The sequence below is a fragment of the Lissotriton helveticus genome, chromosome 7 (genome assembly GCF_964261635.1).
Source record: "Lissotriton helveticus chromosome 7, aLisHel1.1, whole genome shotgun sequence".
NCBI lineage: Eukaryota > Metazoa > Chordata > Amphibia > Caudata > Salamandridae > Lissotriton > Lissotriton helveticus.
Window position 1 is genome coordinate 1,418,443,394 of NC_136068.1, and position 13,457 is coordinate 1,418,456,850.

Genomic DNA, 13,457 nt, shown 5'->3' on the forward strand with positions numbered 1-13,457 from the left:
CAAATCACATGATTTAGCACGAGAACAAGGGAGAAGGACAGAGCAATAGGAAGATATTGACAATCATTTGTAATGCAAAAGGTCTCTTATTTGTGAGGGTTTAAGCTATTGGCATTGTAAATGACAATGCCTTTTATTTATGTTTTAAAAAGACAATACATAAATAAAAAGCATTGTTATTTACAAAATGCCACCAGCTTAAACTCTCGCCAATGGGATACCTATTGCATTGCAAATTCTTGTAAAAGCACCCGTGCTTTCAATGTAATGGCGGACGCGCCCCTTTCTTTAGACATGGCTCAAGTGTGTGGCAGGCATTAAAGTGAAATTGCGGTATGGGGCACTCTTACAAAAAAAGTTTGTTTGTGAATTTGGCCCAATATAAATTTTATAGGGGGTGCTGTGCTGAAACTGTAGCGCTGTGCCTGGAGGCAAAGAGGGCACCCTTGCAGGAAAGCACTTTGTGCCTGAAATAGGGGAAAATCATTAAAGAAAATGGTGCTCACAGACTGTAGATAAAACAGAGCTTGTAATAAAACAAGTAAAAAGTCCAGTACTAATGGGAGGTTACAAATGCAGACAAGGGGGAACTAAGGAGGGACTACAAAGCCTATTCAAGAATCAAAAGCAATAATTTAGAAACAACAGTAACAGGAGCGGTATGAGGGGATATTCTGTATATTTAAACCTTTCTGACAATTTCTTCCTTCCAATCAAAGCAATTCTGGTTGGCCAAATTAATTGTTTCCTTCAAAACACAGTTGAAGGGTTCCACCATACCAATACTTTCTGGGTGATACAGTGCGCACTTCTTATGTTTGATTGACCACCTCAATAAAAATTCCTCCATTTCATTAGAAACGAATTGCATTCCATTATCAGTTAATATGGCTCCTTCTCTACCAAAGTCCTCCCCAAGAAACCCTATGACTTGTTTTGTATCTATGCCTCTTGTGATTTTAATTTCTGGCCATCTGGAATATAAATCGACCAACACAAAGACATCATTTTCACAACCATTCCCACAAATAGGCCCCAGTATGTCAAAAGCTAACTCTTCCCATGGCTTTTTGGGATGTTCTCTAAAGACCATGGGCTGAAATCTGAGCTTCTGACATCTCTCACTTATGCCTCACGGTATGCAATTTCTTACAATGCGTTCCACTTGCAAGTCCATGCCTGGCCGCCAGTAAGAAAATCTGAGCCTCTCTTTAGTTTTAGACATTCCTTGATGTCCTTCATGGGCTATCTCAAGAACTTCTTGACGAAGGGCACCATAGAGAACTAACCTGGTGCCTCTAAAGATAAGACCATCACTCTCAGACAATTCATCCTTAACCAACCAAAACTTTTCACACACACCTTTCACTGTATTGTTTCATCCTTTCTTAAGCAATGCGGTTAACTCAATGAATTCTTTATCAACAGCACTCTCTTCACCATCTGCTTTCTTTCATCCCACTACTCTCAATGGCACAAACCCATTCTTTCAAATCATGCTCTTCTGAATAAGTGGTATCCTCATTTTGGACCACCAGCCTAGAAAGCGTATCAGCAACATTGTTCTTAGCACCAGGTAAATGTTCGACCTTAAAATTGTATCCCTGCAGATCGACTACCCACTTGGAAATTCTTCCAGACATGGTATCAATTCCTTTCTTGTTGAAAATTTGACATAGTAGCTTGTGATCAGTGCGAACCTCAAATTTCAATTTCCACAGAAGATTCTTAAGTTTCTTCACAGCCCAGTGAACAGCTAAGGCCTCTCTTTCAAAAACAGAGTAATGCAATGCTGCACTTCTTAAGCTACGTGACAAGAACAAAATAACATTCTCAGTGTTCCCATCTCTCTGTTGTAAAACCACTCACAGGCCCTTCATACTGGCATCAGTAACAAGAACTGCTCTTTTAGTGGGATCAAAACTTTTTAGCTTAGGAGTTTTCTTAAGCATTGCTTTGATCGTGTTGAACTCCTTTTCACAATCCTCCGACCAAATGAACTCCGCACCTTTACATAACAATATACGCATATTCAAGCACATTCGAGCAAAATTTTTCAGAAATTTACTGCAATATTCTGACATTCCAAGAAATTTCATTAGCTCTCTTTGTTGGTGGGAGACGCAAGATTTTGAATAGTACCAACCAGTTCAGCCTTGGGCTGAACACCTTGACCTGAGATGGTGTGTCCTAGATAATCTATGGATGACTTTTTGAACTTGCATTTGTCTATTCTTACTGTCAAATTGAAATCTTGAAATCTCTTAAAAACCTCTCTGAGTATGACATCATGTTCAACTTCATTCTTTCCAAAGACAAGAACATCAATCTGGTAAATTTTCATCCCCACAACACCTTCCAAGACTTTTTCTAGAGCTCTCTGAAACACAGATGCCGCTGATACCAGTTGTTAGAACTGGGGGTCTCTAGTTGGCAGAGGTAGGTACCACTGTCCAAATAGGGACCCTTGCTTCTAGTCAGGGTAAGGAGGATACACTCTTTAGATAACCCCTGTTCACCCCCTTGGTAGCTACACACGAGCAGTCAAGGCTTATCAAAGGCAATGTGTAAAGTATTTGTACCAACACTCACAGTAACACAGTGAAAACACCACAAACTGACTCCACAACAGTTTAGAAAAATAAAGGTATTTAATCTAAACTACACAAGACCAAAACGACAAAAATCCAACATACACAGTTCAAGAATATGGTTTCAAAAGTGTTCTTAAGGTTGCGATAAAATAGTCCACAGTTGCTTGAAAAGTTCACAGTTGGGTCACGTTTAGCCAACAGTGCCTTTAAATGCGACAAAGTTCCAAAACAGAAACTGGTGCGGTGGAAAACAAGTGATGCGTCACTCCTGAGACCCTGAGGAGGCGATGCGACAGCCCCGCTGGATGTAGCGGGCCTGGTGCGGTGACTCCGGTCTGTATGGGGAGGGATGCGATACCTTGTATGTAGATTAAGTTTAATGTAGTAAAAAGATCCCATCCATCCAGTAGCCAGCATCAGAGGCAACTGACAGTATTCAACAGCATCACCACTTCCCCACTATCACCATGGTGCAGCTTCAAGCATACACAAGATGAATACAGAACTGTGCCAATGTAAAACATAGGTAATTACACAATACTACAGCTACATATTGCAATGCAAACCAGGCATTGTCCTTCTCCTGGAGACTCATCTTCTGGGGGTGAACACCCATTGGATGGCACACCCAAAGTTTCCATTTCGATACTGGGCCCACACGTCTACTAAAACATTGGGGGTGGGTGTTCTCTTCAAAGCAGGCTTCCACTCCACTCTCTCTAAGATGAGGAGGGATATGAAGGGTTACTTCCTGTTGTTGCACATGCATCGAGACAAAGCTCCCCTCGCTCTTCTCACTGTCTATGCCCCCGTCATGCACTGGACCTATATCTAAGGTGCATATTGTGTGAGCAACTGGCCGGGGGTGGAAGGTGACATCATTGTCGATGGCTATTTTAACCTAGTGTGGGTTGCAGGCCTAGACGACAGCACAGTCACAAACCAGGGCATTGTAGGTATGTCCGCCCAACTGAAGAGGGACATCCTGGAACTGAGACTAGTAGACGCTTGGCATTATAAACACCCAGATGCTCTGGACTACTCATTCTAATCTCATGTTGACGCATCATACTCATGCATTGATCATGTTTCTTAACTCCCTCCCTCTTGCACGATTTTAAAGCCACAGCTTTCTCAGACATTTCCATCTGTGATCACGCCCATGTAAAACTGGTTTGGTCCACCACTACCCCCATCTCGCAGGGGCCCGATATGATCATGTTTACCTCTGATCCGGTTGATGTGGCTGAGATCCGTAAAGGAATCGTTGAATACTTTGTACTGAACATCCTGCCTGACACCTTGTTGCATACACTTTGGGATGACTTTAAGGCTACATTCAGGGGAGTGACAGCCACCATAGCCATTGCCAGAGGGAGAGAGGCGCGCATTATGGAGTCTACCTTGGCGGCAGAGATTAAAGTCCTGGAAAAGCAAGATAAGACCGCTATGACTCGATTCAGCAAGCAACAATTCACTATGTAGCATGGTCAAGTGAGGGATCATAGAACTAATAGGGCTGAACTTTCCCTTCTGGCTCTAAAGCAGAAATATTATGACGGGGAGAACAAGGTGGGCTCTATGCTAGCTCAATGGCTCCGTTAAGAGCACATTGCTAGACTTCAGGTTGGGGACAAGGGCTAGGCAATCTCTGAGCAGGACACGCAGCAGGCTTTTTATGATTACTATCAAACCCTTTACACATGTGATGATGTGCCTCCTGAATTGATAGAGTAGTACCTGAGTGCCTGTGATTGGGAATCCATTCACCCCATGGAGAGTTTTTGCACCGAATCACTCTTGCATAACTTCGTAAAGCAGTTCAGGCCCTTCCTCTTGGTAAAACTCTGGGCCTCGATGGGTTTCCTGTCGTCTTCTACAGGCTGTTTTTTTCTAATCCGGAAGAACATTCGCTAAAGCTGTTTAACTCCTTCATGAAGGTGGCAGCAGAGATCTCCCTTATACACAAACAATAGAAAGTATATACCCACTGCTCTTCCTATAGCCCTTTAGCGCTTCTCAACATGATGTGAAAATCTTCATCAACATTTTGGCTACCGGTTGGAGTGCTATCTTCCAGGCCTCATTGACCCTGAGATGGGGTATATTCGCTATTGACAGGGGGCTGATAATGTGCGCTGAATAGTGCACTTAGTAGAGAAGTCCCACCACCACAACATCGGGATGCCTCCTATCACTTGATGCGAGAAGGCTTTTGATAGGGTGACATTGTCCTTCCATGCGGTTTTGGGCAAAGTGGCTTTGGATTCATATGCTACCCCAGCAGCTACCATCAGGGTCAATTGGCACCACACATCCCCTATTAACATCTTTAGGGGCAGATGCCAGGGGTGCCCATTGTCACCCCTTTTGTTCGCTCTGGTATTGGAGCAACAAGCCATAACTGTCCACTGCACTGTTGCCAGGGTGGGCATCCCTTTTGAAGGCTGGGACCATAAGATTAGCCTATTTGCAGATGACCTCATGCTCTCTGACGCACTTTCCGTTTCCTCTTTACCAGCAATTGTTGCCAGCCTTGCTGCATTCGAGGCAGTGGCAGACTTAAACATTAATATGTCTAAGTCCTGCATGCTAATCAGAATATACCTTAGCAGGAACTCCCTGCTCTGCCAGGCCTAGCACCATTTCAGTGGTCCACGGCGCAATTAGGTATCTGGGTCTTAACCTGACTTCTAAATTGTCTTGCTGGGAGCAGGACAATTGGCCGCAACTTCGGAGTTCCATTCTGGCAGATCTCATGTGGTGAATGCCCCATCTAATTTTTTGGCTGGGGTGCATTAATGTCATAAAAATTAATGTCCTGTTACATACCTTGTACCTTTTCCAGAAACTGTCTACTCCGAATAGCCAGGAGGATATCCTTCTCTTAAAGCGGGACGTCCATTCCTTTATTTGGAATGGGAAATGGCCAGGGATCTCTAACTCCCTATTGATGCCACCACAGGACAGGGGTGGACTGGCCTGCCCTAACCTTCTTGAATATCACTTGGCCACCCACCTATGATACATCTCAGAATGGGTGGTGCGTGATAAGCATCGGCTTCACATGGATTGGGTGGTGGCCCTGTAAGATTTAGCCTGATAACAAGCAAGACCACACAGCGCTTACTTAGCTAACCCTACCAACACAGTGCTCAACATATGGGACAAGTTGGCACAAGTTGGTGACTAGGAGCGGGCTCACTACTTTCCCCTCCCCCAACACATCAATTGCTCGGAATCCTGTTTTTTACCCCTGCGCTGCTTCCCTAGTCCTTTCCCAGCTGGGGTACGGAGAGTTTTGGACTCTATGCCACCTCTTTGTAGGCCTCTCCATCAAGTCCTTTGATCAGTGCAAAACTAATTTAAAACTTCCTGAAATGGCTAGACTGCAGTATTGTCATTTACGGCATCGGACGTTACATCCCTCCAACTTTCCTGGTACGATAGGCCCTATCCTCAACTTTGAAAAACTGGTAAGAGTGCACGATGGATCCAGAGGACTTATATCGAATACACATCGTGCACTTCAGCATTCCACATTCCTTCGCACCTACCCCTACCAATGGGGCTGCCAGACTACCACTACAGAGGTCATCTCACACAAGCAATGGGTCACCCACTGGCGGGACATACCCAAAACCTATAGAAGCTTCTCTCTTAGGGAGACGGTGTACAAGTTCATGTTCCAATGGTATTATGCACCCGCCCACTTCTCCACCATTTACCCCTCCACATCTTCCCTATGCTGGCAAGTGGCTTGGTAGTGTGAGATTTTTGTTACATATGGTGGTCCTGTAGCCTCATCACTACCTTCTGGAAAGAAATCCTGGTACACATTAAAGCCATACTAGGATATCCACTTCATGCTTCCTACCTTATGGTTATCTTTGGTGTATGGCCCCTTACATTAGAAGCGAGTATACATGTTGACTGGAAGCATATTAGCCACATGCTCCATGCTGGGTGGCAACTTGTCGCATTGACGTGGAAAAAGACTACTGCCCCTTCTATCGCTCAATAGTATCTGGCACATGCTGGCGATGGAACGATTTTCCCACAATTTAACACACACCAAGGACAAATTTCAATTTGCTTTGTTCCCACTGATCCACTATCTGACTCGCTTGGAGTTTACATGCTTCAATCCTCCGAGGTTACGAGATTTACAGCTTTTGACTCGTCTTTCCCCAAAGCTTACACCTAGTGACTGGCCTTCCTCTCCCTCACTCACTAATAATAATTACCACCTATGCACTAATGTGTGACAATACCCGGATCATTCGAACTCTATCAAAAATGCCTCGATCAGGAATTGTTTTATTTTATTGTTTCACTGTACTTTCTTTTTGCTTTGAGACATGCCATGCTGTGGACGGCATTAGGTGCACCTGCCCAATGACTATATAAACCCCTTACTTCCTTGGAATTTTCTACTGGTCCCGCACTATATGTACGTGCCAACTGATCTACTGACTTATTATGTTGGTCTCTGGTGGCCATGTCGTACCTTGTTGTAATCAATTGATTAATTTTTAATAAAAAGATTATAAGCAATAGAAAAAAAACACTTTAAGACCAATATTACATTGTTGGTAAAATGACTGCTCTGAAAGTCACTACTATAGCATGTATGTGTCCTCCAAACCAACAACATGTCGTTGCTCAACAAACCAAAGATTGTAAAGCAGAGGCGATGCAAATGCCAAGCGTGAATGGTGATGTGTTCATCTGGGTCAATTAGCTCGGGAAACACATTTCTTCTGGTATTTAACTTAGGAAAACAATAACAGTGAGTGGATTCAAAAATAAGTGAGACTTTGAGGCTAGCCAAATGAAAGTGTTATAAATGCAGAGGATAAGTTTAAAAAACATATGAAAGTAGGTAGAGTAAGGTAGCCTTTCACAAATAAATGTACAAACATACAGGATTGGGTCAGTTAATTAAAACAAATGGATGCAAGTTCAGATTTGCACCATCACTCAGGAGTACTAAGGGCCTCATTCCGATGTTGGTGGGCCCGTCACTGATAGGCCGTTGGTGGCGGGCCCACCAACATCCAGCATAGTAGTCCGACCATCGCAGCCAGTGGAGGGACCGATTGACGACTCCGACAGGCTCAAGAAGCCCGTCGGAGCGTATAAAAGATAACGGATAACGAGTGATTGGTAAAAGGAAGGAGAGCTAGATGGGAAATTCAATGTAAAACAGGTACTTAATTAAACAATGAAATTCTGAGATTTAAAAATAAAATGTTACTAAGGTCAATAGAAAACCATTATAAACAAACAATGCAGATATTAGTGTGTCTGAAACACTCCCTGGACATGTCTGCATTGGAAAGATCGAACTGTCTCGTAAAAAGGAGACTTGTAGTAGGATTGACGAGCTTCAATTTGCAGTGCAGTACTCGTTATTAGTATGTTGAGTGTAATATGCTCTTTTGTTTTGTTATTATCTGATTTATAACTGTTAGACCCGGGATCCCTCGTTGGCTGAGGTAGGTACCTTAGGCCAAGTAGGGACCCGCGTTCGAACGCCAGGGAAAGGAAGGTCACCTTCATAGATAGCCCTGCTCACCCCCTTGGTAGCTTGGCACAAGCAGCCAGGCTTAGCTTCAAAGCAAATGTGCAAAGTATTCACAACCACGCTCACAATAATCCACTGATGACACCACAAATAGACTCCACACATGTTTTATAAAATGAGTATCAACTTTATGTAAAAATTTATACGATAAGACCACACAATATAAAACCAACATATGAGGTTGTGTAATATTTCTCCTGGCTGGTTGTTAGACCAAATACTACAAAGGGAGGGCCAGAGAGAAAAATATTTAGAGACCAACCAAATTCTAAGTCTCCCTACTCCTTACAAATGACAATAACAATAAACAAACAGGTGGTCTAATAATATGCGTGTTTTCGAAATACAGTCTATAGATATGTATTCTTATTCTCACTCTCCCGCTGTGTGTCAAGGGAGTGAAAAAGAGGCACACTGATGCAGATAATTAAAGTGCAAACAAACTAAAAAAAATTAAGCAAAGCCACTGTAGGATAATTGTTATCCATCATTGCACATAAGTGTGTGCCCAGTGTCATCATCTGGGATTTTACCAAACAACTTTATCAGGTTCTACCTTAAGCATTAGGAAGAAACAATAAAAAAGTTGTATCCTCTTGTGGAATCTCACAAGAAAGAAGTGCAAACAGCGGATATTATTTCCAAAATCAGTGTAAAAGTGTAAAACTGTGAGTTAAAATAGGAGAAACTCCTGAGATACAATGCAACCATTCATTCGGTGTATATTCAGCAGAGTTTTCCAAATTAAAATCAAAAGTGCAGGTGAAAAGAGACAGTTAGGAATTAATCACTGTCTATGTGGTCAACATGTTTCAGCCTTGAGGATTGAGCTCCCTGGCTTTCGTCAGGACCTCGAAAAATGTAATGTCACTGCAACATTAAGTAAAGAATAAATACATACAATATATCTCTTGTATCTAATCCTTGAAACAAGTGTGATGATTGATGGATTCACTACTTGTTCTGGTCCAGGACTCACCTCACTCGGATCTCGCTTGAGTTTCAGTACATGAGGCCCGCTCTATCCGTCGGTACCCTTAAGCGAAGACTCTCGCTGGGTGGAGGTGGAGGTCACCTTCACCCAGCGAGAGTCTTCGCTTGGCACACATAGTGCACTTTACTAGGGACTTCACTTAGTAAGGCAAACATAGCAATCATGGACAACCAATTACCATTACTTTATACAGGAACACTTACACTTTGACACTGTTTAGCAGTGGCAAAGTGTCCTAAGCATCTAAGTTGGCAACACTATGTCAGAAAAAGGTCTAGGGGGGAAAGCAAAAAGTTTAGGGACTTTAGCCAAAAAGGGCCAAGTCCTACAATAACATTATTAAAAAATATATATATGATTCAATGCAATTAATGTTAATTTGCAATGATTCACTTTTGTTTCAATGTAATTCTACCATGCTATGACAACTTGTGTGCCAAGCTTGTGCTTTATTAATATTGTGTGTAAGACACCTACATCTACTTTCTGTGAAATGGTTTCAACAGATGCAGCTACCTTCATGGACCTGCATGCACTAGACCATATAACCTCCCTGAGAAACAACTATCAGATGGGTTCACAAACTATTTGTCTGCCTAATTCCAGCAAAGGTGTGCAAAAGGGGGCTAATGCCAATGGAAATGTCTTTGTCATCGTACAAAGAACCAGGATATGCAGATATGTACAATCCTAGATAAAATTGAAATATAATGTACTAGTTTGTCAAGATTTCAAAATGCTGAGGACAGGAAAGGGAGAGGAGCAGGGGTGCCTGGGCAATATGTATGTAATACCTATAAACCTATATATTTAAGAGTATTCAGTAACATTCTTCACCGTGATTCCCATCCTGGAAAGGCAAATTAAAGTACCCCTGTGAAAGGCATGAGTAAGTGCATTTCTAGGTTGGGATATGGAAGGGAACTCAGCCATACATCATTGGGGTTCATAGGGGGTGAGTTCTCCATGGGGAAAATGTTTTCCATGAGGAAAATAAAGAAAAAAGGTTGCGCACATGCTTATGTTTCACTCTGTAAGTTACATGGTGCAGGGATATGCATAGATATATATGACTTAAATAGATTGTGCCTTGGAGAAACATAGAAATAAAAGACATAAAACAACAAGTTAGAAAGCTGCAATGTACCTGGCTCAAAACAAACGCCAAACAAGACAAACTTCATCTACAGAAAATTAACAGATTATACAAGTCGGCTATCAAAAAAGCTAAGAAAAGGTACTATTCAGACAGAATTCAAAACGCTAAATGTGCAAATAAAGAATTCTATAAAATACTCAATGAATTTCGCAAACTAAATTGCCTAGAAAGAACTCATCCTGTTACTCGAGATTTCACAGATAAACTGGCAAATCATTACACGGACAAAGCAGACACGTTGGAATCTTACTTAAAACAGAGACAAAGCACCAGCACTAACCCTTGTACAAAACAACAATCCAAGAATGCTCTAATCAAGCCTCTCTGTTCCTTCCAACACATCTCACACGATGAATTTAGGGACCTGGTCAAAGCAAGCAGGCCTGCCGGCAGCCCTTCTGACCCCTGTGCGCCGCAAACTTTCAAGACAATTCTTTTAACAACCTCTGCTGCCACTCCAGTAAGAAGAATCATCAACAATTCCTTAACTACTGGAATATTTCCAGAAGAACTCAAAAAGTCATACATACGCACTTTACTGAAGAAAATAAACTTGGACCCGCTGAACCTTGACAACTACTGACCCATTACAAATGGACCGTTCGTGGGCAAACTGATAGAAAGAGCAGCGTTTGCCCAGATGTCACAATTCATTGAAGAGAATGACATACTTTCAGACTTCCAAACAGGATTCCGTCCGGGAAGAGGCACTGAATCTGCCCTCCTTGCCATCTGGGATGACCTAAAGAATACAGTTGACCACAACAGGGTTGCTGCGCTATTCCTCTTGGACCTCTCAGCTGCCTTTGACATGGTTGACCATGACACTCTGAAACAAAGACTCTATGAAGCCGGCATAGAGGGAACTGCTCTAGACTGGATCGTGTCCTACCTTCGAATCAGAACGAATGTCACCCATACCCCACCTTTCTCGTCCAAACCGTACTCCAAAAATGCAGGGGTCCCTCAAGGTTCTATCATCTCGCCCATGCATTTCAACATCTACATGAAGTCATTACCAGTACTGATCAATAAATGTCACCTCACGTGCTATAACTATGCATATGACATGCAAATACTCCTTCAATTGAAATACCCCAAGGACATTGGAAAATCACAATTTTTCAGCTGTCTCAGAGCCGTGGATCAGGGGATGACCTGGAGCCATCTCAAATTGAATGCTTCAAAAACTGAAATACTCAAGTGTGGCAACTGGAAACATTGCAACCTGCTAGCCGCATGGCCTGATGAACTGGGATCACTGCCTAAAGTATCGAAGGAAGTAAGAAACCTCGGAATGACCATGGACTCCAAGCTGTCGATGAATGCCCAAGTGGATGAACTAGCAAGATCAAGCTTGGCTACTATAAAAACGCTGCAACTAATTCTCCCTCGTTTGGGATTTCCACACAGGCACCAAGCTACCATCTCCCTTGTTCTGTCCAAACTCGATTACGCCAATAGCCTCTACCACGGATCACCTTTAACGACCAAGAAAAGACTACAACGGATTCAGAACTCGGCTGCCAGACTTCTCTTGCATATCAAACCACGAGACCACATCTCCCCTGTCTTGAAAGCCCTGCATTGGTTACCGATTGCCAGAAGATCCCCGTTCAAGCTGCTTTGTATCACCCACAAAGCAATACATGGAATGGGACCACTCTTCATCAGGAATAAAATCACCAAACACATTCAACATAGGAACTTCCGCTCTAAAGGAGCATCTCCCCTCAAAATCCCACCATACAAGAAAAAAACATGGGTGGCACATCCTTCTCTGTTCAAGCAGCCAAACTATTGAACTCTTTACCCCCCAACATACGGTCCACCGACAACAACCTTATCTTCGGAACACTACTCAAGATTTGGCTCATCCCCACATAAACAACATACGCAAACAGAAATTTACAGCATATCCCTCTGCATACAGCATTTGTTTTCACTATAGATATGTACCTATCTTTGTGTATTACTTTGTATAAACATGTAAAATAATTATGTTGTTGAGATAAAAAAATAACAAATAAATCAAAATCATTTTTGGTCAACATGTACATACTTCCATTGTGCATCTATGTACCTTCCATGTGTGTCTGTTACTTTTATCCTGAAAAAGCATATCCAATGCACTACCCTATTTCTCATCCTGTGCCTCTATCAATATCTTTAATCTACATATACTTACCCCTTTTATGTATCTATATACTTTCAATGTAATTATGAATCATTATATTTATCACTCTCTTCTAATTTAGCATGTCCAATGCACTACCCTATTTCTCGGCCTATACTTCGCTCAATATATCTTCTAGCCCAACCTTCTGACTCATCTCAAACGTCTTCTACTACTCCTTCCAATGCACTACCCTATCTCTCATCCTATACATCTATCAATATATACTCTACATCCACTCTCTCATTTATCCCAAACCCCATACCACTACTATGATTGCCAAAATAACCCTTTCTAGACTCTCTCCTACTCTACCCCTCCTTGCATCATCTGACACCTCTTTTACTATACCGATCCCCTAAAACAAACCTTTCTAAACTCTTCCCTCTGAGTCCTCCCTACCAAAACTGCTTTTTACTCATCCAATAGCCTCCTCCTACTGCTAAGACCTAAAAAAAATCCTTCACTCTTTTATCCCTCCACCATCCTTTTCAATCAAAATTAACAGACACACATGTTCACTTCTCAAATTCCATATTAAACTATATTAATATACTACCCAATTAACTGAATAACATATCCACTACTCAACTTACTTTATATTTTTTACTATACTAATTTTCAACAGTAATCCGGGTTCCGGAGTGGCGTGCTACTCGCCAGAAAAGCGCTTCAACACCCATCAGGGGTAACAAGTGCTATATGAATGGAAATCTTTATTCCCCTTTTATCCCTCCGCTATCCTTCTCACTCCAAGTAACTGACTAATATCCACCACTGAAATTACTTCATATTTCACCATATTAATTCACCACTAATCCTTTGTAGGCTTCCTGAATAGCGTGCGTCAACAAGCGCTATATAAATATAAACCTTTGTCCTCCTCTGTCCTTCTGCTATCATTCCAAATTCAAATACCTGACTAACCTATCCACCACTTAAAA

At 42.1% G+C, this 13,457-nt stretch overlaps 1 protein-coding gene across 4 annotated transcripts in view; it reads left to right on the plus strand.

Annotated features, from left to right (window-relative positions):
* Window positions 1-13,457, plus strand: part of MYOCD (myocardin) — a 206,624-nt gene that overhangs the window by 183,819 nt on the left and 9,348 nt on the right. The window lies entirely within an intron of this gene.